Below are 25,725 nucleotides of genomic sequence, written 5' to 3'. Positions count from 1 at the left end.
CCCACCCGCCTGCCCAGGGATGTAGCTGACACCTTCAAAAAGGCTTAAGAGAAAGGTGTCCCCTAAGGAACTGAGGATGGGCCCCAAATAGACTTTCCTGGGCTGCTGGGACTGGGAGTGCAGTCAGTGATGCATTTCTGGATGTGCTTTTATATTGTTAGAATTCATTTTCCTGTGCTATGAGTATATGAATACATATAAGTATATACTCTGATATTTGTGTGTAATATATACGTATACACATTTACATGTGAATGTAGACTGTGCTTATGTGGATTGTGTGAGTTTGTAAATTCCTGGGTGTTCGTGTGTGTGTGTGTGTGTGTGTGTGTGTGTGTGTGTGTGTGTTGGGGGAGAGGCTTCTAAATTGAACTAATGGGGAAGTGGGGAAGGGGTGGGTTGATTTAGGAACTTGGGAAAACTAGGTGCTCACAGGTTCCCGACTGGCCTGGAAACTCAAAGAACACAGGGCCCCCGCTGTCTGCCCAGAGCCACTTTAGGGGCCTAGGTCCCCCTTGAAGTCCCAGGTCAGGCCCCAGCCCCACCATCGCGGGTCTCTGAGCTCAGTTTAGAGTAGCGCTGCCCAACCCAACCACCCTACTCACCCCAACTCTCTGTCTGTCCCTCTCTCTCTGTTTCTCTCTCCGTTCCCGCCTCCACCCCCGTAAAACGCGGAGTCTCCGGAGCAGCTCACAGCGAGGGTTTGGGGCGGGGTGGGTGGGGTCTGCTAATGCCCCATGGGGCCGCCCTCCCAGCATCTCCCGGTGGGTAGGAGTCGTCCTCGAAGAGCGGGCACACGGAGCTGCGGGAAGCAGGCTCGCACTCGAGAATGGAGACCGGGCCCCTCCCCGCCCCTCCCGAGCAGCCACTGCCCTCTGCGTCCAGAGGAGGCTGGGTCCAGGTTCGGGTGCGGGGCGCGGGTCTCCTGGGCCAGCTCCCGCCCCCACGGCTGGCACTCCCCCGGGCAATGGCTGGGTGGTGGGCGACTTAGAGCTAATTCGGGAGTTAATGGCGGCGGCCGGGCCCCCCGCGGCCCCCTCCACCTCCCACCCCTACCCCGGGGCCTGGCCGCTGGCCGCCCGCATCTGCGCCGTCCGCGGCGATTCATCATCTTGATCCATGGCGCGCGCTGACGGCGGCCCCGGCCGCGCTGACAAGACTAACAAAGCAATTTGCCACGAGCCATCTCCTGGACAGGTTATTAGCGCGGCCGCCGCTTAAAGAGCCGTCCCCACCCCCACCCCCATCCCAGCGCAGGGCAGCTACCGTTCTGACCCCACCCTCCGACGGCTACTGCCACTCGCCTCTCAGAGTTACCCCCGCGTGTTCCTGACTCTCTCCGACCACCCAAAAGTAACCCGCCCCCCACCACACACACACACACACACACACACACCCCGTTAGCTGCCTGCACGTTCCTTCCTTCCCTTGCTCCAGCTGCTACCTGCTCCATTCCCTCCCTCCAACCCTAGTTCTTCAAATACCCGACGTGCTCCCAGCCTTTCCCCCAAGCTACCTGACTCATCCCCTCCTCACCTCAAGAACCTCCTTATACCCAGTGGGCCTCCCCATTTCTGCCCTTTCCACCCTTCTCCCATCTACCACCCCCAGCAGAGATTGGAAACCCCTACTTATTCACAGCTTTGGAGTTGGGGGGGGTCTCCTGTAGTGCCTTTGAACATGCTAAGTTTTTTCTGACCACTCTTGCCCTCAAGTAACTGTACTGTGAGGGGCAGGTAAGGTGGCCTTCAACCCCACTTAACCAGTGCCAGCTAGGGGGCTATGGCTCAGGTGCTCCTGAGCATAGTTCCAACCCCCCAACCCTGTAGGCAGGCTGCCTGCAGGAAGGCGCTGGCCTGGGCTTCCTCTCTGGCTGCACCTGCTCTGGGAAGTAAAGGATACCAAGAGACAAGGCATTCCCACTAAGCAATGCCCCTCCCACCTGGAGAGTCAGATGTGTAAGAGGGTTTTTGGCTGGATCTGTATCTGTCTCCCTTTTTTTTTTTTTTTTTTTTTTTGAGATGGAGTCTTGCTCTGTCACCCAGGCTGGAGTGCAGTGGCAGGATCTCAGCTCACTGCAACCTCCACCTCCTGGGCTCAAACTATTCTCCCACCTCAGCCTCCCGAGTAGCTGGAATTACAGGTGTCTGCCACCACATCCAGCTAATTTATTTTTGTATTTTTAGTAGAGACAGGGTTTCACCATGTTGGCCAAGCAGGTCTCAAACTCCTGATCTCAAGTGATCCACCCGCCTCAGCCTCCCAAAGTTCTGGGATTGCAGGCATGAGCTGCTGTGCCTGGCCTGGATCTGTATATCTCATATGAGTATGGTACACATTCTCATTCCCAAAAACAGAGTGACTATTTGATAGTCTCAGACAGAAGTCGATTTTTTGAAGGACTTCTCTGGGTAGAGAGGATGTGGCCTGGTGTTTTAGATGTACTATGCAGGTCTGTGTGAAGGGACTGGGCACGCACCCCTTCATTTGGGGAACACCCAAGTGTGTGTCTGTGTAAAGCCAAGTGTCATTCACATGTGGCAGGGTGTCGTTTGTCCCCCAACATATGTGCCAAGGGATTGCCTTGTGTATGTGTGCATTGAGGACTAAGTGTGTCCCTTGTGTGTACAAGGAGGCATGGGAGAGGCCTGAGTGTGGCACATGTGTGAACATGCCTGTGTACACCTGGGGTAACTGGCCTTCAAACTAGGAAAGAGCCCCCACCTCCTTGTTCACTCTTCTCTCAAATCTAGCCTCAGCATTCCCAAACGGTCAGCCTCCACAGAGTGCTGGGAGAGGCATGGCCCTCTGAGAGCTTGGAGGGAGCTCCTGAGGGGTCTGGACAGAGGAGGCCAGCTCTATCTTCAGGGCAGTTGGTCTTAAACGTCTACCACGACCCAGGGTGGTGCTGAGGGCTCAGGGTAGAGGCAGGGGAATGGACCATGTGCCAGGAATCTGGCTTTTTTTCTTTTCCGGCCAACCAGGCCACGTCTTCACCGGAGGGGAGGCCCAGCTCTGTCACTGCCTGCGCCACCACTGCGTCCCTGATGTGAAATATGGGGGGCACAGGCCGCGCTGGGGAGATTTGTCATCTGTGCTCAGCGGGTGACTCTATCTGCAGACTATTAGAGTATAAAATATATTTTACAAGAGTTTTAGCTACAGGTGACTTGCTCTTTATTACTAGATGTGGGCAAAATCAATACTTCTGTAACTAAAAGATCATTTATTTTGCTTTTTGAAACATTTTTCAACAGGGGCACTGGCTAAGCTTGCAAAGCTATGATTAAGAGTTATGGTGGCGCCTGTTTCCCTTAACCCTTTGAGGACTACAGCTCAGGCACACCTCAGGCTGGTGGCTGGCCATGGAAACCCAGACACACAGATACACATCCTGAATGCAGCAAACACAGATGCAAACACTAAGTGCACAGGGTCCCCACCCTGACAAAGCCATCATGCAGATACACATAGTCTCACACATGTATACACTCTTCCAGGTACACATAGAAATATAGCTGCACACATACTCCTTCCCACCCAGAAGCTCACAAATCAAATGAACCTGCAGACAAATGCATGCTACATGAAGACCCCCAGAACACGCTACACACAGATACCTCCCACTCCATTTCCATACACACTCACACATACACACCATGACACCAAGATGTGCACAGTCACATTGTGCTAACTTCTGACACTAGGTCAGTGGCCAGCCAGGGGTGGGAACTCTGAAAGGAGGTTGGAAGATGCTGAGGGGTCCCACAGATGTGTCTGTGGCCACTACAAGCAGAGAATGGAGAGAGCCCAAAAGATGGGATCTGTGGAGTCTGGGTCCTACTGTGGCCAGAGCCTGGCTCTCCTCAGTTCCTCTTTCCCAAGACAGCCCCGCTCCTCTCACTGTCAGCTAAAGCAAGGGATGATTTTCCTGGGAAGGAGCCAGACATGTAGAAAAGCTGTGAAATTATGACTCTGTCGAAGCTGCTTGCACACCTCCTTGTGCCACCTGGCCCAGCCCTGGGTGAGTTGAGAATGATTAAGATTAAGAATTAAGAATGATTGCCAGGCGCAGTGGCTCACGCCTGTAATCCCAGCACTTTGGCAGGTCAAGGATCACAAAGTCAGGAGTTTGAGAGCAGCCTGGCCAGCATGGTGAAACCCCGTCTCTACTAAAAATCCGGGCATGCTGGTGCGTGCCTGTAGTCCTAGCTACTTGGGAGACTGAGGCAAGAGAATTGCTTGAACGCGGGAGGCAGAGGTTGTAGTGAGCCAAGATCACGCCACTGTACTACTCCAGCCTGGGTTACACAGTGAGACTCTGTCTCAAAAAAAAAAAAAATACTAAGAATGATTAAGCGGCCACATGCCATTCTCAGCATAGCATCTCGTAACTGGATTGGGGGTGTCCTCTAGCCATTATCTGATTCGGCAAATCTGCATTACCCCAGTTGTTATTTACCTCAGATTGGGAGAGTCACGGGGGAGATTGTGACTTAACCCATTCACAGAGTGAAGCTCTAATGATGAGATTCCCAATAGTGAGACGGGTGAGGTGTATCAGTTATCCATTGCTGCATAACAAATTACCCCCAAACTTAGTGGCTTGCAACAAATATTTATTGTATCATAGTTTCTGAGGGTTAGGAATCCAGGAGCAGCTTAGCTGAGTGGTCTGGCTCTGAGATTCTCATGAGGCTGCAGTCAGCTGCACTGTCCAGGGCTATATCATCTTAAGTCTTGATTGACTGGAGCTAGAGAGACCTAACCGAGGAAAGCCCACTCACATGGCTGGCAGTTGGTGCTGGCTGTCAGCTGGGGTCCCTCAGTTCTCTTCCATGTGGCCTCTAGGAGGATAGCCTGGACTTCTTTATCTGGTGGCTGGGATGGATCAGAGAGAGAAAGAGACAGAGAGAGAGAGAGAGTGAGAGTGAGAAAGAGAGTGGGGTGGGGGGACAGAAGCGGTAGCCTTTTATAAGCTAATCTCAAAAGTGACATCTTGTCACTTTGTCATATTCTATTCATTATAAACAAGACACCAAATCCATCCCATATTCAAGAAGAAGAGAATTAAGCTCCAACTCTTAAAGGAAGAAGTATCAAAGAATTTGTGGACACACTTTTTTAAACAGTCACAACTAGGCAAGGAGACATTTCCATTCTACCCAGAATCTGCAAGATGATGAGAGCTCTTGATTCCTCCAAATCCCAGGAAAATCATGGAACTATCTTGAAGCTGGAAGGATATGGCCTAGGGATGGTGGGAACTCAGAAGTATCCCTTGCTTAGAAACACAGTAATACAGCATTATAGCATGCATGGTAATTGAACACATGGACTCTGGAGCCAGACTGCCTGGGTTCAAATTCAGAGGGATGAGGGAGGGATGCTCCCTCACCAGGCTCTGCTACTTACTAGCTGTGACCTTGGGCAAGTCGACCTCTGTGCCTCAGTGTTCTTATCTGGAAAATGGGGGAAATAATCATGCTCACCCACTAGGGTTGTTTGAAGGATTGTGCTCAACGAGTTACCACTTAGCACGGTGCAGAAATGCCACATAAGTGTAAGCTAAGACTATCAGTTCTTCACTGTCATTGGCAACACCCTACCTGTGAACACTTTCTCACAAGGGATTTCCTGAGCACCTTTGATGTTCTTCAGGCTAATCCCATATACCCATCACCACCTCCCCAATTTCTCTGGGCCCCTCTCTATGACCAGCCCCACAGCCTAACCCAGCCAGGGGGCTAAGCAGAGGGGCTGGGCTCCATGAGCTTCATTTGACCCTGCCAGCCCAGCACTGCCTTTTGTGGCCTCTCTGGGAATGTTGTGCAATATGTTGGCCACAAACATTTTACGAGCAAGAGGACAGGGATAAATTTTCCGCTATTGACCCATAGTCAGGGTTGCTCCCTCCCCCTCCTCTCCGTAAGTCTCCTTGGCAATGAGAGGGCCAAGGCCAAGGCTGTCCTCTCAGCCAGAGCCCTCTGAGCAGCAGCCCCATCTCAGGAGCCCCTTTCTCAGTCTTCCCAGCACTAGACCTGAAATAACTACCGGCTCCACCCCCGGCACACAGGAGTAGGCAGCGCTCTAACCTAGGAGACCTGTGTGCATAGGGCCCAGGAGCCTTAGCCCCTTGGGGCAGGGACCCCCTCCAAGGTTGCTTGGTCTAGGATCCCCAAGACATTTTCATCCAAATACCAATAAATAAGAAAAACAAGGTTTTCATAGGAAATTTTTCATAAAGCTACAGCTATTCAATTTGAAGTTCTATCTTCTCTATTCTGGGATTATGTCTTTTCTACTTTTTTGATACTAAAATATCCTCTTTTTTATAAAATAATGCTGACAGCAGTTAGTAGTTTTCCCTCTGTGCCCTTATAAGGCAAAATTAATAGCTGGCAGTTTTATTCTGGAACTCATATTTAAAACATATTTTGCTGGCCCACAAAATGCAAACATGTGAAACACCATTCTCTTCTATGCAGAAAGCACAAAACGGCCTCTTCCCTGTCAAGAACACCTGCTGACCTCTAGCCTGGGTTCAAATGCCTGGTGAAAAGGGGGAGCTCACTGCATTCCCGCTTCAGCTCAGGCAGCAACTTGGTGTGACCCGGGACAAGCCCCTTCTTCTCCCGAGTTCTGGTTGGTCACCCATCTGCTCAGTGAGCAGTGCAGACCGATGCTCCTTCTCTGTGATCTAGACCCACTCTGACTGCTACCCTGAGCCCTGCAGCCCTCCTTGCTCTACTCCCTCATCCACTTCTACCCTGAAATGACCACAGGTGGATGCTGATATGCTGGGCCGGGCTGGCTGGGCCTGGGATGCTCCCTTACCAGGTTCCACTGGGACACAGTCTCTGAGCTGGGGCTAGAGGGGTCAGAGGAGTCTTTGGCCTTTGGCCTGGGGGACCCTTCAGGATGCAACAGGGACAGAGAGTATTTATCTCAGGGGCTTGGCCAGCACTGAGCTCTTGGAACCCCCTCCCCTCCCTGCCCCTAAGGCTTGGCTGAAGCACAAGGGGCCCCTTTGTGGGGCCTAATCTCAAAGCACTTCGGCTTTAGCGACCTTCAGGGATGAAAGCGCCAGGAGCTAGCAGCCGGGAGGTGGTGTGGGGGCAGCCCTGCTAATCCCTGCGCTTTTGCCAAACAAAGCTGCCAGGAGGGGCTGGCTCCCGGGAGATGATCCAGAGAACCAATTCCCCGAGCCTAACCCGCTCTGACAGCTCGACAAGGAAAGGCCCGCTGCCTGCCCCCATGGCCCCAGCACGGCCACAGAAGCTGAGGGACTGGCCTGGGACTGTTGGGCACATCCTCCCATCCACACATAGCCACCCATCTCTGTCCGTGAGCATGTCTTCCTGCTTCCTTTCTCCCATGTCAGCTCCACTGGCCCTCTAGTTCCTTAGCCTCCAAAACCTCACCCTCGTCTCCTCAGGCCCTGCCACGCTAGTCCCTGCAGCACCCCAGTTCTTAACTCTCAGCCCCTAAGCTCCCCAATATCCAAAATCCTCAGTGCCTCCCAATGTCATCCCACTCCTTAGTACCCCAGACTCTCAGCCCCTCAGCCACCCAATCTCCACCTCTCCTGATTCTCACCCCACAATCCTAAACTCTCCATCTGACAGCCCTTCAGCTTTTCTTCCCCAGTTCCCCACCCCAGGCTCCACAGAATGCTGGCCCTGTTCTCCCAGCCTTTCCCCTCCTGGGCTGGGCAGACACCCCTGCCCTTCCGTGGTCTCCCTCTGGTTCACTCTGCCCTATGCCATTCCACCTGACCAGGCTTCCCGGTACCCCAGGGGTCCAGACCTGTACTCAGCTTGGCCATGAGAAGACGGAGGAGGGAAGTGATTCTGACTCAACCCTGATTAAACCTGCGTGATGCACCAGACACTGTCTCCGCCCATGACCACCTTGAACTGCTGCTTCATTCCAGTCTCACAGGTGAGCAGCATCATGGCCAAAGGAATGGGCAGGGGTCTCTGCTGGTCTCCATGATTTGAGAACAACAGCCCAAAGGGCTAGTTTTTTGGGGAAGAGGATATTAGGTCTGGGCTTTCTACTGCCCTATTGCTTTCCTAAGCTGAGGAGACCCAGGATGCAAAAACCTCCACCAAACTCAGAGGCAGGTCACCAGGCTGGCAGGGGCCACTGAGGAGCCAGGATGGCCTTGGGGCCCACAGAGGAGGAGGTGGGCAGGGCAAGAGGGTGGATTCCCAGGAGAGGGGTGGGGGCCAGGCCAGCCCAGAGCATTTTCCCACCACAGCTTCTGCTGTCTCCACTCCACTAATCTGATTACGATATTTACCAACCTCCCATGGCCTGTTTAGGAGGGGTGGCGTGTTAAGCTCAGGGTCTCAGGTCCAGTTCCCAGCACCATGGGAGGCTCAGAAAGGTGTTTATAGGCCCTGAAATGACTGCACCAGGCCGTCCCTCCCACCTGCAGTCACAGGGATATTTGAAAGATCCCTCCCCATCAAGTCTAGCCTTCTTCAGAAAGTCTCCCTTGCCGCCCTGTGTCCAGGTGCCTAGGTCCTCTCCAGGACGTTGGGCTCTCATGCTGACCATCACATTATTAATGTAATCTAATAATTATATTATTCAAATCTGAGGCAGCGCCTTCCTTCCTGAGGATACAAACTTTAATGGTGAGTTTTCAGGCACTGAGGACAAAGAGGGTGGTGGCACAGGCCCCAGAGGGCTGCTTCACCTAGTTGGCATCAGTGTCACACACAGTTGCTGTGACCTCAAACCCAGGCTCAGCTCCTTCCTGAAAGGTGGGGTGGGTGGAGCACTGGAACACCCGTGTCAGGATTAATTGAAAGAACAGGCCAGACTGTGGTGTCTCTCTCTCACACACACATACCTGTGCACACACTGAATGCACCGGCTGTCACACTGTCACATAGTGAGGGCCCACTCCTCCCAGCCTCTTCTCCCTCCTCTGTGCCAACTAGCACGGGACAGGAGGTCTGTAGTGAACGCCTTGGGCTTGCTCCTTTCCGGAGCTGGTGTGGGTATGAGAGTTCAGTGGAGCGAGGATGCTGCCTGTAGATGAGAGAGGGGCACTCTTCAGGGGCTGGGAGGGAGACGCTGACTCCTTCTCTAACCCAGAATAGGACCATTGAAGAGGCAAGGTGCCAGCCTCCCTGAGGATTGAGGACAGCAGAGGTAGCGCTCCCCAGGAGAACCAAAATGCCTTTTTCCCCTTCCTCTCCTCCAAGGGTCTAAACCCCAAGCTCATTCATCCCTTGCAGGATTCCAAATAGAGAAGTTTTTGGGGGTAACGGATAAGAGTTTCTTTAAAAATCTAACAATCCAGGGCCAACTTCAGATTGGGACAAAACTTGCCCCTACTGAGGGTCCTAGGGTTCCATCCACAGTGTACTCAACACTTACCCCTTTGGGTAATTCCAGCCAGGGGGTTGAAGTATAGGAACAAACCGGACGTCACCAAGTATCGGCCGCCCCCTGCTGTCTAGCTCTCAGATCTGCACCCTCTCCCCCGGGTGCCCCTCCCAGGATCTTTTTTTTTTTTTTTTGAGACGGAGTTTCACTGTTGTTACCCAGACTGGCGTGCAATGGCGCGATCTCGGCTCACCGCAACCTCCGCCTTCTGGGTTCAAGCAATTCTGCCTCAGCCTCCCGAGTAGCTGGGACTACAGGTGCGCACCACCATGCCCAGCAAATTTTTGCATTTTTAGTAGAGACAGGGTTTCACCTTGTTGACCAGGACGGTCTCGATCTCTTGACCTCGTGATCCACCCACCTCGGCTTCCCAGAGTGCTGGGATTATAGGCATGAGCCACCGGGCTGGGCCCCAGGATCTTTTTATACTCCCACAACCACAGAAGGTCTTCTCCTCTCACCTCCACATGCCCATGGTAGGGCAAAAAAACCCTTCTGCTTTGAGGTTCCAATTCCCCCACTGGCAGCTGCCTCGAAAAAGAGAGGGCCAGGCTGAGGTAGGGGCAGCAAGGTTAGGAAGATGGAGTTTCAAAGGCTGAATCTTGACTTTTCCACCTCTAAGGTATGAAGAGACTAATACAGGGAACAGGAGAAGTCGGTCTGGGGCAAAGTGGCCCCAAGGAGGAGCAGGGGAGAGGGATCTGATGGAGGAAGAGAGAGGGGACAGATCAGAGGCGCACAGGTGAGAAGGGCATAGGGACAGGGCGGGTGAAGTAGACACAGGTGATGGGGAAATGGAGCTATGGGCAAAGATGAGGGCACAGGTGGGCTAGAGGAGAGAAAAGGGGGCAGGGAAGCCGTATGGAGGCCTCCAAGGCGGCCCATGCATAGCAGTCAGTGCCCCCTGCCGCCTGCCATCCACTGGTCCACATCCAGCTCTTCATGTCCAGTCCTGAGGACTGCCAGCCTTGTGACTAATGGCCAGGCCCCTGCTGGGGGCACTGAGGGTGGCCACTCAGCAGAGGCAAACAGCTTGGACATCTGTGGCCTCTGGTCTAGGAGACATGGTGGGGGCAGTAGGCAGAACAGATTGAGTTCAGTGCAGTGGTCAGAGACCCAGACCTGGCAGGGGTCAGGGGAGGTTTGTGAGCCAGGCTTGGCTCCTCTCCCTCCCTCTCTGGCCTGTCCCAAGGGTCCTCTCTCAGGCAGGCCCAGCCTTTCTGTCTTGTTGTGAAGCCCAGAAGGGAGCTCTGTCCAGCTGGCCTAAGTGCCCAGGCTCCTAGCCTGCCAGGCACCCTTTAGGACAGGACAGAACCCTGCCTTCCAGCCACTCCATGGTGCACCCCACCACACAGTCAGGCCCAAGATCCCTATTTCTTTGTTTTGTTTTTTTTTTGAGATGGAGTCTTTCTCTGTTGCCCAAGCTGGAGTACAGTGGCATGATCTTGGCTCACTGCAACCTCCGCCTCCTGGGCTCAAGCAATTCTCTGCCTCAGCCTCCTGAATCTGGGATTACAGATGCCCATCACCACACCTGGCTAATTTTTGTATTTTTGGTAGAGATGGGGTCTCACCATGCTGGCCAGGCTGGTCTTGAACTCCTGACCTCGTGATCCACTTGCCTCAGCCTCCCAAACTGTTGGGATTTTAGGCATGAGCCACTGCGCCTGGCCACTCTTTTCTTTTTTCTTCTTTTTTTTTTTTTTTTTTGTGGAGACGAAGTTTCGCTCTTGTTACCCAGGCTGGAGTGCAATGGCGCGATCTCGGCTCACCGCAACCTCCGCCTCCTGGGTTCAGGCAATTCTCCCGCCTCAGCCTCCTGAGTAGCTGGGACTACAGGCATGCACCACCATGCTCAGCTAATTTTTTGTATTTTTAGTAGAGACGGGGTTTCACCATGTTGACCAGAATGGTCTCGATCTCTTGACCTTGTGATCCACCCGCCTCGGCCTCCCAAAGTGCTGGAAGGCCTCTTTTTTTTTTTTTTTTTTTTTTTTAAAGACAGGGTCTCACTCTATTGCCCAGGCTGGAGTGCAGTGGTGCAATCAGTCACAGCTCACTGGCAGCCTCATCACCACCCACTTACCCTTTCCAGGCTCAAGCAATTCTCCCACCTCAGCCTCCCAAGTAGCTGGGATGACAGGTGTGTACCACCTATAGTCCCAGCTACTGGTCAATATTTTTTTTTTTTTTTGTATTTTTAGTAGAGATGGGGTTTTACCACATTGCCCAGGCTGGTCTCAAACTCCTAGGCTAAAGCGATCTGCCTGCCTTGGCCTCCCAAAGTGTTGGGATTCTGAGTATGAGCCCCTGTGCCTGGCCACAAGCCCACTGTCTACTCTGCCTCATTTTCTTCCGTCCACATGGTGCTGTGTGTGCATGGGTGGAGGGAATATTAATTAGACCTTGCCTAGAGACTGTCTAGCCCCCAATTCATAACTTTTACCCCTCAAAGCATTGAGCCACCCAGGCCCTTGAGGGAGAAAACCTGACTTCATCATCCCCTTTTCTCAGCCAGGGCATTGTTGTTGTTGTTGTTGTTGGGATGCCGTCTCGCTCTGTCACTCAGGCTGGAGTGTGTGTGATCCCAGCTCACTACAACTTCCACCTCCCAGGTTCAAGTGATTCTCCTGCCTCAGCCTCCCGAGTAGCTGGGATTACAGGTGTCTACCACCATGCCCAGCTAATTTTTGTATTTTTAGTAGAGATGGGGGTTTCACCATGTTGTCCAGGCTAGTCTCGAACTCCTGGCCTCAAGGGATCCACCCACCTTGGCCTCCCAAAGTGCTAGGATTACAGGCGTGAAGCACCATGCCTGGCAGGCCTTTGTTGAGAGGGTGCTTCGGAGAGTCAGGCTAGGGTGAGCCGTATGAGTACTCACCCATGGTCACCAGTAGATGAACTGGATTGGAACTCAGGTGTCTTGCACACACCCAGAGGTCCTTCCACCATCTCCCCTGCCTCTCCAGGGCCCTGTAGTGGGTCCCGACACCTTCCCCCAACCTCTTATAACCTTTCCACACACACATTCAACAAGAAGACCTGTGGCCAGGAGGAGGGGTGAGTGCCCAGGTGAGCAGATAGGGCTCCAAACCCTGGGAGGTCGTCTTGGTTGTGGGGTGAGGGCCTCAGAGGGGTCTCAGTCTAAAGTAAGTCCTGAAAGACCAATCAGGACTCCAAATGAGGAGGCACTTAGCAATGAGACAGGCAGCCCAGGGAGGTGCTGAGCTTCCCCTGCCCAAGAGAGTTCCAGGTGAGGCTGGGGAAGGGAGGCTGGATGGGATCCTCCTGGGGCTACTTAGACCTGGAGCCCCAGGCTGCTCCTAGGGAGCAACGGGAGAAATCGCCCACCTTCAGACAGACCACTTGCTCCCTGACTCCTCTTCCTCCCCAGACACATGGTCAGAAGGAAGTGTCTGAGTACCTCATCTCTTCAGTTTCCCCCTCCCACCCCCATGTTACCCCAAGGGAGCCTGGTGTCTCGACTTAAAGACGGCTTAGCCTAGCCCCACCCCCGCAGCTGCCCACCTTCCTGCTCCCCACCCCAGCAGCCCCCAGGCCTCATGCTGTGCCTGGCTGAGCGGGGATGGGGACGCCAAGGGGCTGGGGAGGAGGCTCATCAGCGGTTGCGCCGCTGCTAATAGACCGTCCTCGGCCACATCCTATTACTGCACATACCCTCCCCAGCCCCCCAGCCTGGCCGGCCTGCGCCTCTCCGCGGCTCCGGGGACCAGGCATCAGATTGGAGTCAAGATTCCGAGAGTGTCATTTGCCGCCGTTGATGGTGTTGATAATAGGGACGGGCTGGCGGGCGGGGGGCGGCGGCACAGAGGCGGATTCTCTATTAAGGCTTCCCCTCAGCGCAGCAGCGAGCGAGAGGCAGGCCAGAGCCGGCACTGGGCCTGCGAGGCGGGGAGGTTCTCACATGGGGTGGGCGGCTTACCTCTGCTGCTGTCTGCTCCAGTAGTGCAGATCAGGCCCTGGCATGGAGCATGCAGACTTGGTAGTTATGGGGTCAGAGAATGCCAAATCGCAGGGAAAAGGTGGAGAGCCCATGGAAAACGCTGCCCACCCCTCTACCACGCACTGCCCGCCAGTCCGCCTGTTTCCATTAGACTTCACTGTCTGGGACCTACAACCCCCAGCTGCTGAACAGAAAGTGGGGTCCTTGCTGTCCTCCCTGCTCTCTGAGCAGAGCCTCATAGCAGCAGCTGCAAATTTCTGCTGGGAGCTGGGCAGTGGGTGTTCTTGTAGCCGACCTTCAATGCCCTGCAGGCCCCTCACCTTCACCTCCTCCATAGCCACTTCCTGTCCTTCTGTCATCACCACAGCCACTGCTGCCCGGGCCACCTCAACCGTGGTCTCCACCCCCAGCCCTGCTTCCACAAGGATGCGGAACTCACTACTGCTATCGCCAACTCCATCACTTCCCCACTTAGCAAGGATTATGAGCACAGGCTCTGGAGCTCCTCCATTTACTAGCTGTGTCGACTTCGATCACATATTTTACCCTCTGTGTCTAAGTTTCATAGTCTTTAAATGAGGGTAATATTAGCCCCCTCAGAGGGCTGTGATGATTAAACAAGTTATTACATATAAAGTACTTAGATAGTACAGGGCACATAGTATTCAATAAGTCTTAGTCTCATTATTATTATCCCTATTCTCACTATTATCAACTTCATTGCCACCACCCCCACCTTCATCATCACCACCTCCATTGCCCTCCTTAACAGTAATAGCAGGCCAGGCTCCGTGGCTCATGGCCATATTCCCAGCACTTTGGGAGGCTGAGGTGGATGGATTACCTGAGGTCAGGAGCTCGAGACCAGCCTAGCCAACATGGCTGGCCCACATGAAACCCTGTCTCTACTAAAAATACAAAAATTAGCTGGGCATAGTGGTGTGCACCTGTAGTCCCAGCTACTTGAGAGGCTGAGGCAGGAAAATCATTTGAACTCTGGAGGCAAGGCTGCAGTGAGCCAAGATCACACCACTACACTCCAACCTGGGCGACAGAGTGAGACTCCATCTAAAAAAAAAAAAAGATAATGGCAGCTATCACTTACATATTATTTACTATGGGCCCGGCACTAGTCTAAGTATTGTACGTATTTTATTAACTCATTTAATCCTCACAAGAACTCTCTGAGGTAGGCATTATTAGTATCCCTATTTTATGGGAGAGGAAACTGAGGTACAGAAAAGTTAAATAAGTTGCCTGGGGTCACACAGCTAATGGCAGAACCAGAAGTCAACCGATCTCCCATTAAGGCCTATTTTGCCCACAGTATATTGACGATATCCATCACTTCCCTTCACCTCCATCATTATCAACATCCCAGCTCTTCCCCCACCTCCATCAGCATGCTAGCGCCACCCGCCCCGCGTGGCTATCCAATGATCTCCACCTCGATGATGTCACCATCACCATCCCACTCTCAACCATCAGACCCTCAGCGCCTTACTCACAGCCTATCTAAAACAGATTCGTATTTTGCCCTCCCTAGACCCTGTGCTCTGAGAGGTATGCATGTGCCCTGTGATACAGACCTGCTAATGTGGCCAGACCTGGAAAGGACAGGCAGAGAAATTTAAATTGCTACAAAGCTATTCAGGTGCCATCTAGAATTTAAGGGCGGCTGGAGCCTGCAAGACTGCTTTGCAAAGCTGACTTTCTCAGTTCCCCCAGGAGGCCCAATGTGGTTTAAACACGCTTTTAGCATTCTGAGAGCCTCTGATGTGAAAAGACACCTTCTACCTCACAAATAGCTAGGCTGAGAACAGATTTGTCAACACAGACAAAATCCTCCCATTTGTCTACTTAGAAGTCTGTCTTCTCAACCAACTGAAAGCCTTGAGAATGGGAACACAACTTGTTCTTCGCCTTGTCCCACTTCTTAGTTACATCCTCCACCACACAACACATACCCAACACCAGTGAATAAGTGGACAGAGGCGCTTTAGTTAGGCCTGTAACAGAGTGGAATTGCGAGTGGAGTTGGGAGGGGCGGGGGCGGGTCTTGCTGTCCATGGTACTGAGACAGAACTTTATTCTTTAGGGACCCACAGGAGGGATCGCATGTCCTTTAAGAATGGTTATTCAGTTTTTTCAGAGCCTATCACAGCTTGCCATCACTATTTGCAAAGCCCATTACCCTTTGCAGAGTCTCTCCCTATTTATAAGATTCATCATTGTTTGCAGAGCCTTAAAGTTTGCAGTCTGCTATTGTTTGCAGAGCCTGAAATCAGATGCAAAGCTCATCATTATTTGCAGAGCCTACTACCATCTGCAGAGCACATCCCATCACTGATTTCTGAGTCTGTCAGTGTCACTGATCCAGTGATAATTTGCAGAACATGTTACCATTGTCAGAACCCTAGACTTTACAAAGACACTATTTGCAGAGTCAAACCCCACACGTAGATCTCATTATCGTTTATAGAGCCTGTCACCATTTGCAGAACCAGGCTCAAGGCTGGGTACATACGGGTGCTCTAGAGGTTCTCCTGACCCATTCTTTCCAAGATGTAGGGATAGAGAAACCTGGAAAGAAAGGGAGCCAGAAGGGAAATAAGGAAATGAACGACAGAGAACTCTGCATTCATTCAATAAGATTCCTATGGGCCTATGCTTGTATTGGGCTCTGCAAACACAAAATCAGGGAAATGCAATAAATATGGCTTCAGTTCTTGAGTCAGGCTCTGTGCTAAGTGTTTTACACATTTTATTTCACCACAATTCAGAGAGATAAGGACTGTTCCTATCCCCATTTTATAGACGAGGAGGTGTTCATGGCTGAGAGAAATCAAATATCTTACTCAGTATCACAGAGCTTATTATTAGCAAGTCTAGAATTTGAACTTGAGTTTGACTTCAAAAATCATGCCTCTATTCCTTCTTATTTTGGGGAAAAAAATGGAGAAAGGGGGAAATTGCAGAGAAATTGGCTGCCTGTCTGAATGGAGGCAAGGCTTTTCCCTTGAAAGACAGTATAAAGCAGGAGGCTCTTTGGTACCTTCAGAGTGTTCGTGGCCTGACCTAGGCTGAGTCCAAGTGCAGATTCTGGAGAATAAGGCCCCTCAAAGGGGACACTAGGCATCCAGGACACCCTCTCTCCCAGCCTCTGCTCTCCATTCAGCTCCTGACCTGCAGCAGCCTTAAAACCTGAGCATAGATCAGGCGCAGTGGTATATGCCTGTAATCCCAGCACTTTGGAAGGCTGAGGCGGGTGGATTGCTTGAGGCCAGGAGTTCAAAACCAGCCTGGTCAACATGATATAACCCCATCTCTACTAAAAATTTAAAAAAAAAAATCAGCCAAGCATGATGACACATGCCTGTAATCCTAGCTACTCAGGAGGTTGAGACACGAGAAGCACTTAAACCCAGGAGGCAAAGGTTGCAGTGAGCCGAGATTATGCCACTGCACTCCAGCCTGAGCGACAGAGCAAGACTCTGTCTCAAACAAAAAAGAAGAAAAAGAACCTGAGCATAGAGACCACATCGAGTCACACAGAGGCTTGCCGAGGAATACAGACAGAGAGACACCAAGATTCAGAGACAGACAGAGATAGAGTCAGACAGGGACAGAGAAAGGGACACCGATTCACAGGCCCTTGATGAGACACTGAGAGCCAGAAACCGGGACATAGAACTGCCAAGAGCAGAGAGGCAAAGGGGATAGGAGCCAGGAAGGCATGAGGTAGAAAAGGACTCAGTGACAGCCATTGTACTCCGAGCGTCCAAGCACCCAGCAGAGATGGGGAAGTGCTTTCTCAAGAGGCAAAAGAAACCCTTTCCAATGCTGTGCACGTGGGCTGCACACAAACCTACAGCCGAGCACAGTGGCAGGTGCCAGTAGTACCAGCTACTCAGGAGGCTGAGGTGGGAGGATGTCTTGAGCCCAGGAGTTCTGGACTGTATGTAGTGCGATATGCTGATTGGGTATCCGCCCTAAGTTCAGCATCAATATGGTGACCTCCTGGAAGCAGGGGGACCACCAGGTTGCCTAAGAAGGGGTAAGTGAGGGGTAACCGGCCCAGGTCTCATTGGAGCAGGTCAAAACTCCCATGCTGATCAGTAGTGGGACGGTGGCTGTGAATAGCCACTGCACTCCAGCCTGGGCAACATAGTGAGACCCCATCTCTACAAATATTAAATAAATAAATAAATAAATAAGAATAATAAAATAAAACCTACAGTCCCACTCCAGGGTAAGAACGTGCACGCAGCCCACGCCCAGGAGTTCAGCCCATCCCTGCCTCCCTTTAACCACCTTGGGGATGATCCAACAGACTGCCATCTTGAGCTTAAGTGGCTTCTGGGCCTGGACTTTGATAGGCCAGTGCTTTCCCTGAGCTTGACCCCAGGGGTGGTGTCCAGGTGATTTAGGCAGCACTACCCCTCCCCTCAATCACCAGCAGTCCTGAGCTACCCTAAATAGGCAGGCAGTCTTCATAAGACAGCACATTTACTATGCAAAGCCAACAGGCAGAGTCTCAAGCACCCTCCACCTTCCCTCCAATCCACACTCCAGCATCCCTCATATGGAAATCTTCCCATTTCCACTATCCAGTCAAGCCCCCAGGCTAGATAATTGGATGACTTTCTTGAAAAGGTCCCTGCTGGTTTCCAGCTGTGTCAAGTGTACAAACAGGAGATCCCTGGGCCCTAGCACACAGTAGGCACAATCAATTACAGAAGCACTTCGAGCAGGGACCCCTCTCTCCTCCTGGTCCCCTTCACACCTCACCCCCAGGGCCAGTGCCAAGCAGGCCCAAACTGGAGAAGAGCTGGGACTTTCCCTCTTCACCTGGACAGACAAGGGGAACAGGGAAGGCAAGGAGGCCCCAGGGCAGGCCTGGAATCTCACTATGATCTGTACCCCTGCTTGCCCCTGCCACAGCCTCAGATGGGCTGTGGGCTTCTCTCTCCGGGAAGGTAATGGCTTCTGGCCTGAAACAACTGAGCCACTGAGCCACTTCAGATTCGGCCTCTCCTCTTCCCACCCACCCCCATACACACATTTGGGAGCTGGAGAGATGGGAGGGAGCTCAGGCTCCCCTCCCCACCGGGCAGGCTGCCCCAGACTGGCTCCCCATCCCCTCTGTACTCTCCTAGGTGATGTGCCTAAATGGGGCAGGGTGGGGGGAATTGCAGTGGATCCCAAAGCTCTCCCTTCTTCCCAGCCAGCCTCCTTTGCAGGCAGGGGCTGTCAAGAGCTCATCGGCTGTTGGATTCTTTCTGCATTCTGCCTGTTCTGAACTAAAAACAATAGTAACAATAATAGAAGTTCCCACAGCTTGAGCACCTACTCTGTGCCAACCACTCTGCTACCTGCTTTACATTTTCTTTTATAGATCCTATGAGAAAGGTATTGTTTTCTTCTTTTTGTTTAAAGACGATGTATGAAGCAGAGAGAGGCTAAGTACCTTGCCCAAGGATACACATCCTCTAAGGGGTGCAGCAGGGTCTGGATGGGGCAAGGCTCTGGGAAAGGAGGCCATGGCCCGCCCCCTCTGGAGGATCCCTGGCTATTTGCGGGCCTGCTGTTTCCCATCGTCACTCCCTGGAGCCCCATAAGCCTGGGAGCATCCCTGACTTGTGCACCTTTGGCTCAGGGCTTCTGCCTGGGCGGCCTCTGCCTGCAGCCTGGCTGCTGATTAATTGTGACCAAGCCCTCTCTGCAGCCGCCTAATCAGATCTGCCCCATTGTTGGCCAGTGGAAGCCTTCCTAAGCATGAAATCGGCCCTGATTGCCCCATAGGGGGCTAAAAACCTTCATGGGGGGTGAGGCTGCCTGGCGGGTCCCATCCAGTGGGTCAGGGATGCCCCAGAGAAGAGGGTTTAGTGGGATTTCTTCCCAAGGGTCTAACTCTTCAGGCTTCACCACCCAGGGACTCAGAACCAGAAAGGCTAGAGCAGGAAAAGCCAGTGAGAGAACCAGGCCCAGACAGAGCCAGGGCTTAGCTATGGCTGCACAGGGAGGGGAACATGTCCCATTCCATCACTCCCACTGACCCCAGCTGCCTAAAATACCCAGAGCACATCTTCACCCTGCCACAGAGCACCCCATCCCACCATGACCGGGATCCCAGGGGTCAGCCCAGGCCATCTCAAGGTGGATCCCAGATTCTGGGGATCACACACACACACACACACACACCCTCTGTGTGTGTGGCAACAGTGCTGGGTGTGATGGACACACAGGCGTATACATACATGCAGCATGGGGGCTGGAGGCAAAGCTGGCGTCTTGATTGCTAAAGACTTATTGACCCTGACCTCCCTTTCCTCATTCATCCAGTCAGCCACAGGGTCACTCTATCACTGCCTAGGGCATGGGGTGGGGTGCCCTCCATGCCACAGCAATTGCCCTCTGCCACTCTGGGTTTTCAAAAAAAAATTTTTTTTTTTACAGAGACAGGGTCACACTATGTTGCCCAGGCTGATCTCGAATTCCTGGCCTCAAGTGATCCACCTGATCGGCCTCCCAAAGTGCTGGGATTATAGGTGTGAGCCACCACACCCAGGGCCCTCGTGCCACTCTGGCAACAATTCAGTGTCCACCATCTATCCATGCAAAGGATTGGCCTCTATCAGGAGGGGGTGTGTGTGTGTGTGTGTGTGTGTGTGTTGTGTGTATGAGAGAGAGACAGGGAGAGACAGAGAGAGAGAACAGTGTGTCCATCACCACTGTCTGTGTCCATGATGAGTGCCTGTCCGTGGTCAGTGTGTGTCCACAGCCATTGTGTGTGATGTGATGTTTGTGTGAGGCTTGTGAGGCTAGAGATACACATTCCACTGACCACAAACACATGCTGTATAAAAACATACATATTACTATGGACATACACTGAGCATGAACACGTGTGTGGACCACGGACACACACTGATCACACACAATGGGCGTTTTACAAATGAAACGAGGCTGAGCCTTTCCTGCATCCTGGGTTGGGTGGGCTTGGAGCTCAGTTCTGTATCCTTTCCCTGGATGGGTAAAAGGAAGCCACTGTCTCTCTCCCCGCCCCCTCCCACCCCCCACAGCACCTCAGGGAAGCAGCAGGCCCAGAGAGGCCTGGTGAGGAATGTCTTGGACCCCCAGCCCTGCAGAGAGGATCCCCTAGCCAGAGTCACCACGAGGACTCCGCCTGTTTCTCATCCCAGCGTCCTGCCTCAGTTCCTTCCACCTACCCTGAGAAGGCCCCAGGCGCAGAAGCCAAGACTGGGCCCAGATTCCAGAGATTGGCCACACTCAAACACACACACACTCACAGACACTAACACACTCTTGTCCTCAAGGTCCTTCAAGGAGAGGAGCAGCGGGGAGGTTCGTGGGAGAGCTCAGGTGCAGGGCTGTGCACCAGTCAGTCCCACGGCTACATAGGCTGGCAGGGACACCTCGTTGACTGAGAGATTCTGCTGGAACCGCAAGGAGGCAGGCGTCTGAACACCAAATTGTGTGTCTGTGAATGCGTGGATGCTCGCGTGACCCCGAGGCAGTGCTGCTTGCGCGTGTGAGCCGGCGTGAGCCTGGCTCTGTATAATGGCGCGGCTTCGCGCTTTCGCGAGTGTCCTGTGGCTTAGGAGGGTGATCGTGGGCAGCACGCGTGCGCCCGTGGGCTGGTGCAGACTCGGCTGTTGTGGCCAGGGTGTGCGTGTGAGTGTATGCGCCTGGCAAGTGTGGCTGTGGCTGTGGCTGTGGCTCGGCCCGCGCGCCCGCCCCACCCTTTCGCGGCTGCCTCTGCGGGCGGGTCCTCCATTCACCCGGCTGGGAGAAGCCCCTGCCGCCCGCCCGGGGGAGTCTCCGCCCCCTCCGCCCGAGTAAACTTTTCCCAAATCCGCGAGCCGCTTAGGGCGAAGCCGCCCCCGAGGCCTAATCCGCGCCCCCCGCGGATCTGCATAATCGGGTTAGCGGCCGCGCTCCCTCCCGCTCCCGCCGCCGCCGTCGCCGCCGCGCGCGATTCTCTCGCTGTCACTTAGGGAGGCTCAGCGCGATTTGCGGCCTAATCCCCCGGGATCGCTCGGCCGCCGCTCCCCGAGGGGCCGCCAGATTGTTCCCTTCATAATTGATTGACTCTATTTGCCGGATTGGGACTTCAAAGCGCCGGCGGCGCTAGGGCGCCTGGGAAGGAGCGGGGCCCGCGGCTGGCGGGGCGGGGGCTCGGCGGGCGTGACCCCGGGCTGCATCCCCGTGGCCGCGTCGCCCGGCCTGGGATGCCCGAGTATGCAATGAGCAAGTGACGAGGCGGTGACTACGTAGCTCCCCGGGTCCCCTCTGCGAATCCCCCTCACAACTACCTCAGGGGCTCCTGTAAGGTATGAGATTAGACCCATTTTCCAGGTGAGGGAACAGGTTCAGAGAGGCCTCTTCCTTCTCCCAGCGCCTTCTATGTGCCCAGCGCTGTTTGGGGTTCGGCAGATACCCCTGTGAGCCACAGCGACCCCGTCTCTGCCTTCGTGGAACTTGACTAGTGAAGGGGGCAGGCGATGCACAGGAAACAAGAAATAAATGAACAGAAAGTAAGGCAAGGTGATGCGGTAGTGACTGTAGGGGAAGCGGGGGTAAATGAGACTGAGCGGTCAAAGCAGGTTTCTTAAGAAGGTGCGTTTTGGCTGAAGCCTGCAGACCATGAAGGAACCCGCTTTGGGAATATCTGGAGGATAAGCATTGGGGCAGAGGGTAAAGCATTTTGGGGGGAGCCCTCAGCCAAGGGCACACCATTAGCAAAATAGTAAAGCAGAGACTGAAACTCTGCTGCCTGACTCCAAAGCCCAGAGGCTGAAACGCCACATTTCCTTTTTCACCTGCCCAGCCTGGACGGATTCCAGCCTGACACAGGCTAAACCCTTAACAGAAGTGCCCCAGACCCACAGGTCCAGGCACCTGCTCACAGGCCACCCCACTGCTGGCCCTGGTGAGGGTCTTTTTTTTTTTGAGACAGGGTCTCATTCTGTCACCCAGGCTGGACTGCAGTAATGGTGTGATCACGGCTCACTGCAGCTTCAACCACCCAGGCTCAAGCAATCCTTCCCGCTCAGCCTCCTGAGTAGCTGGGACTACAGGTGGCTGCCACCATGCCCAGCTAATTTTTTGCTTTTCATTTTTTGTAGAAACTAGGTCTCATCATGTTGCTCAGGCTGGTCTTCAACTACTGAGCTCAAGCAATCCTCCCACCTCAGCCTCCCAAAGTGCTGGGATTACAGGCAGGAGCCACTGTGCCCGGCCCCCACTGTGTGGTTCCATATCCCATTGATCAGAGGTTGCTTTAATGGATGGACAGCCCTTTACTCAGAACCTTCCTGCACCTAGGGCCTGCTGTTTCCCCAACTCCTGAGGAGGCAGGAACAGGGCAGTGGGGAGCTAGAGGGGCCCCACTCCCTACCCAGCCATAGCCAGACTCCCAGGAATCCCTAGCCCAGACTTGGGAATCCCCAGAAACGCTTAATTAATTCTTGATTACTCACTGTCTCTGCAGCTGCCATTAACTACCTCCCCACCCTGGGCCCAGTTAGGCCACGTAATTAAATTAGCACAGCAAGAACACTTCCAGGCGAGAGCAAGGTACTCCTGATGGGCCTTGCAGAACTTTTAGGGGGCTGCTGAGGAAACCAAGGCTCAGAGACACCAGGGGGAGCACCCAGGGTCACCTAGCAGGGCTAGAACAGAGGCCCAACTGTACCTCCCCGGAATTAGTTCTGGCCTCCTCGTCCCACCTCTCTTGACCTCTAAGCACATATTTTAAACCTTAAATGTCTTTAAAACGACAAGAGATTTGCTGCTGTCCCTAATTAAATTTATGCCAATTCACTGAGCTTTTGGTGGGATGGATTTGGGACAGGGGAGGGGAGACCTGGATTTCTATAAGGTGGGAAGCAGAAGACACAGGCTTTGCAGCCTGGAGGCTTTTACCACTTGCAGGATGAAAGGGGTGGGGCAGGGAGAGATAAGGGCAGGATTCTTCTAGCAGGGTGGTGGCAAGGGAGGAAGAAGGGCATTAGCGGCTCTGTCCACAGAAGCTGCCTTGAGTGAAGGGGAGAAAGTCACTTTCCTTTTTACAGAGGAAACCAGAGAAAATAGAATCTATCTAGCCTTAAAGAACACCCTAAGGTTGGAAGTATATACACTATAAGCCACAGTGGAAGGGGCTGGAGAACTTGGCCTCCCTGCTTAGAGTGAGGAGGGCCTTGCTGGAGTCTTCACCACTCCGTCCCACCAGCCAGGCCTCCCTCCCTGCATCCTTCCCTCTCTCAATCCTGGGAGATGCTGGCTGACAGCCCTCCCTCCCCCCAAACCCAGCTCCTTGTCACTTCAGAAAATCAGAAATAAGCCTTAGTGATTAGAGGGAGACGAGAGTGAGATGGGGCTTAGAGGCCCAGTCTCAGGGAGGTGTTAAGAGGCGAGTGGGACTCAGAGTATTAGGGGGGCAAAGCTAATAGCTTTTCTGGCTGCCCTCCCCCCAGGACTGCAGTACCCAGGGGAGGAGGGAGAAGAGGAGGGGGAAAGAAAGGATGAAAAGATGTGGGGAAGAAGGTGTGGCAGGGACAAAGGAGGTGAGGAAAGAGGGGGCTGAAGGAGAGACAGGAGCAAGGTAGGTGGAAGGGAATTGAGGAAGGGGTGAGGCACAGAAGTAAAGGAGAGGTGAAGATGGAAAGGAGAAGAGGAAAAAGAAGTACAAATTCAATGAGATGAAAATAAAATAATCTTTTTTTTTTTTAATTTGAGACAGCATCTTGCTTCATTGCCCAGGCTGGAGTACAGTGACACAATCATGGCTCAAGCCATCTTCCCACCCTCCCACCTCAGCCTCCCAAGTAGCTGGTACTACAGGTGTGAGCCATCACGCCTGACTAATTTTTATATTTTTTGTACAGATGGGGGTTTCACCATGTTGCCCAGGCTGGTCTTGAACTCCTGGGCTCAAGCGATCCACCCACCTCTGCATCTCAAAGTGCTGAGATGACAGGTGTGGGCCATTGCACCTGGCTGGCAATTATTTTTAAAAAGGTAATACCCAACACTGATGAAAGCAGGGTGAAATGGAGACTCTTGGGAGTTCAAACTGGCACAACCTTGGAGGTTCTGGAGGTAAGGGGCAATTATTGATTAATTATTTGGCAATAATTATCAAAATTTTAAATATGCATCCCCTGTAAGCCAAATAATTCCACTTCTAGGAATCTGCCCCACAGAAACTCTGACCTCTGTACAGCAATCTAAGTACGGAGGGTCCCTGCAATGATGCTTGTCATTGCTAAACATTAGAAACAACGAAATGTCCACCAAGAAGGGGCTGATTAAATACATCAGGATGTGTCCAAACCATGGAATACTATCTATCCAAAAAGGAGGAGATGTAGAAAGATGCCGGAGAGGTGCAGAGGGAAAGCAGATGAGGGAAAAGAGAAGTACAAACTAAATAAGATGTCACTGGTTGGTGAAAAGAGTAAATATGGGCCAGGCACAGTGGCTCACGCTTGTAATTCCAGAACTTTGGGAGGCCAAGGCGGGCAGATCATTAGAGGTCAGGAGTTTGAGACCAGCCTGGCCAACATGGTGAAATCCTGTCTTTACAAAAAAAATACAAAAACTAGCCAGGTATGGCAGGCATGCCTATACTCCCAGCTACTCGGGAGGCTGAGGCAGGAGAATTGCTTGAACCCTGGAGGCAGAGGCTACAGTGAGCCACATCCCGCCACTGCACCTGCAGCTTAGGTGATGGAGGGAGACTGTATCTCAAAAAAAAAAGAGTAGGTATGAATAGTTATATGATGAGTATGGTCCAAATTTGAAGATGTTTAGAAAACACTTAAAACTCTGTTGGGGGAGGGTGTAAATGTATAGAATCAAACAGGGAAGGAAGGAGAACCCCCAATTACTGACAGTAAGATTTACAGTGCAGGAGGTAGAACAGGATTTAACTTTTCATTTTCTTTTCTTTTGCATTATGTTTTTACAAGCTTTTGCAAACCTTAGGTATTGGGTATGTACATTTAAGAACAATGATTGTTTTTAGAGAGGTGTAGGAAAGGGGTCAGGAGAGAAGAGTAAGAAAAGGTGGTATAGGGCAAGAGGGAGCACAGGGGGGAGCAGGCTGGCTGCGACAGGAGTGCTGGTGCACGGGTTGGGGGGGTTGGCCAAAGGGCGGGAGTACCGCCCAGGCAGTGTCCAAACACATTCCTCACCCCTGTCCCCACCACAGAAAATCTGACTAAGGCCTGAGTAATTGAAGGCTAATTGGGTTTTAGGCTTGTTAATGCTCCTGTGAATGTTTGCACTGAGGAGAGCCAGTCGATTGGATAAATGACTCCCCG

The 25,725-nt window shown here is 52.8% G+C and overlaps 1 long non-coding RNA gene across 2 annotated transcripts in view; it reads right to left on the bottom strand.

Annotated features, from left to right (window-relative positions):
• Positions 1–4,610: 4,610 nt before the first annotated feature.
• LOC144576990 (uncharacterized) overlaps positions 4,611–25,725 on the bottom strand; it is a 34,435-nt gene continuing 13,320 nt past the window's right edge. For both annotated transcript variants that reach the window (XR_013520024.1, XR_013520022.1), the window contains exon 4: positions 4,611–4,881. This is a non-coding gene — a long non-coding RNA (uncharacterized LOC144576990). The remainder of the gene's footprint in view (positions 4,882–25,725) is intronic.

The sequence above is a fragment of the Callithrix jacchus genome, chromosome 7 (genome assembly GCF_049354715.1).
Source record: "Callithrix jacchus isolate 240 chromosome 7, calJac240_pri, whole genome shotgun sequence".
NCBI classification, from domain to species: Eukaryota; Metazoa; Chordata; class Mammalia; order Primates; family Cebidae; genus Callithrix; species Callithrix jacchus.
This window is presented reverse-complemented; position numbering and strand designations above follow the sequence as displayed.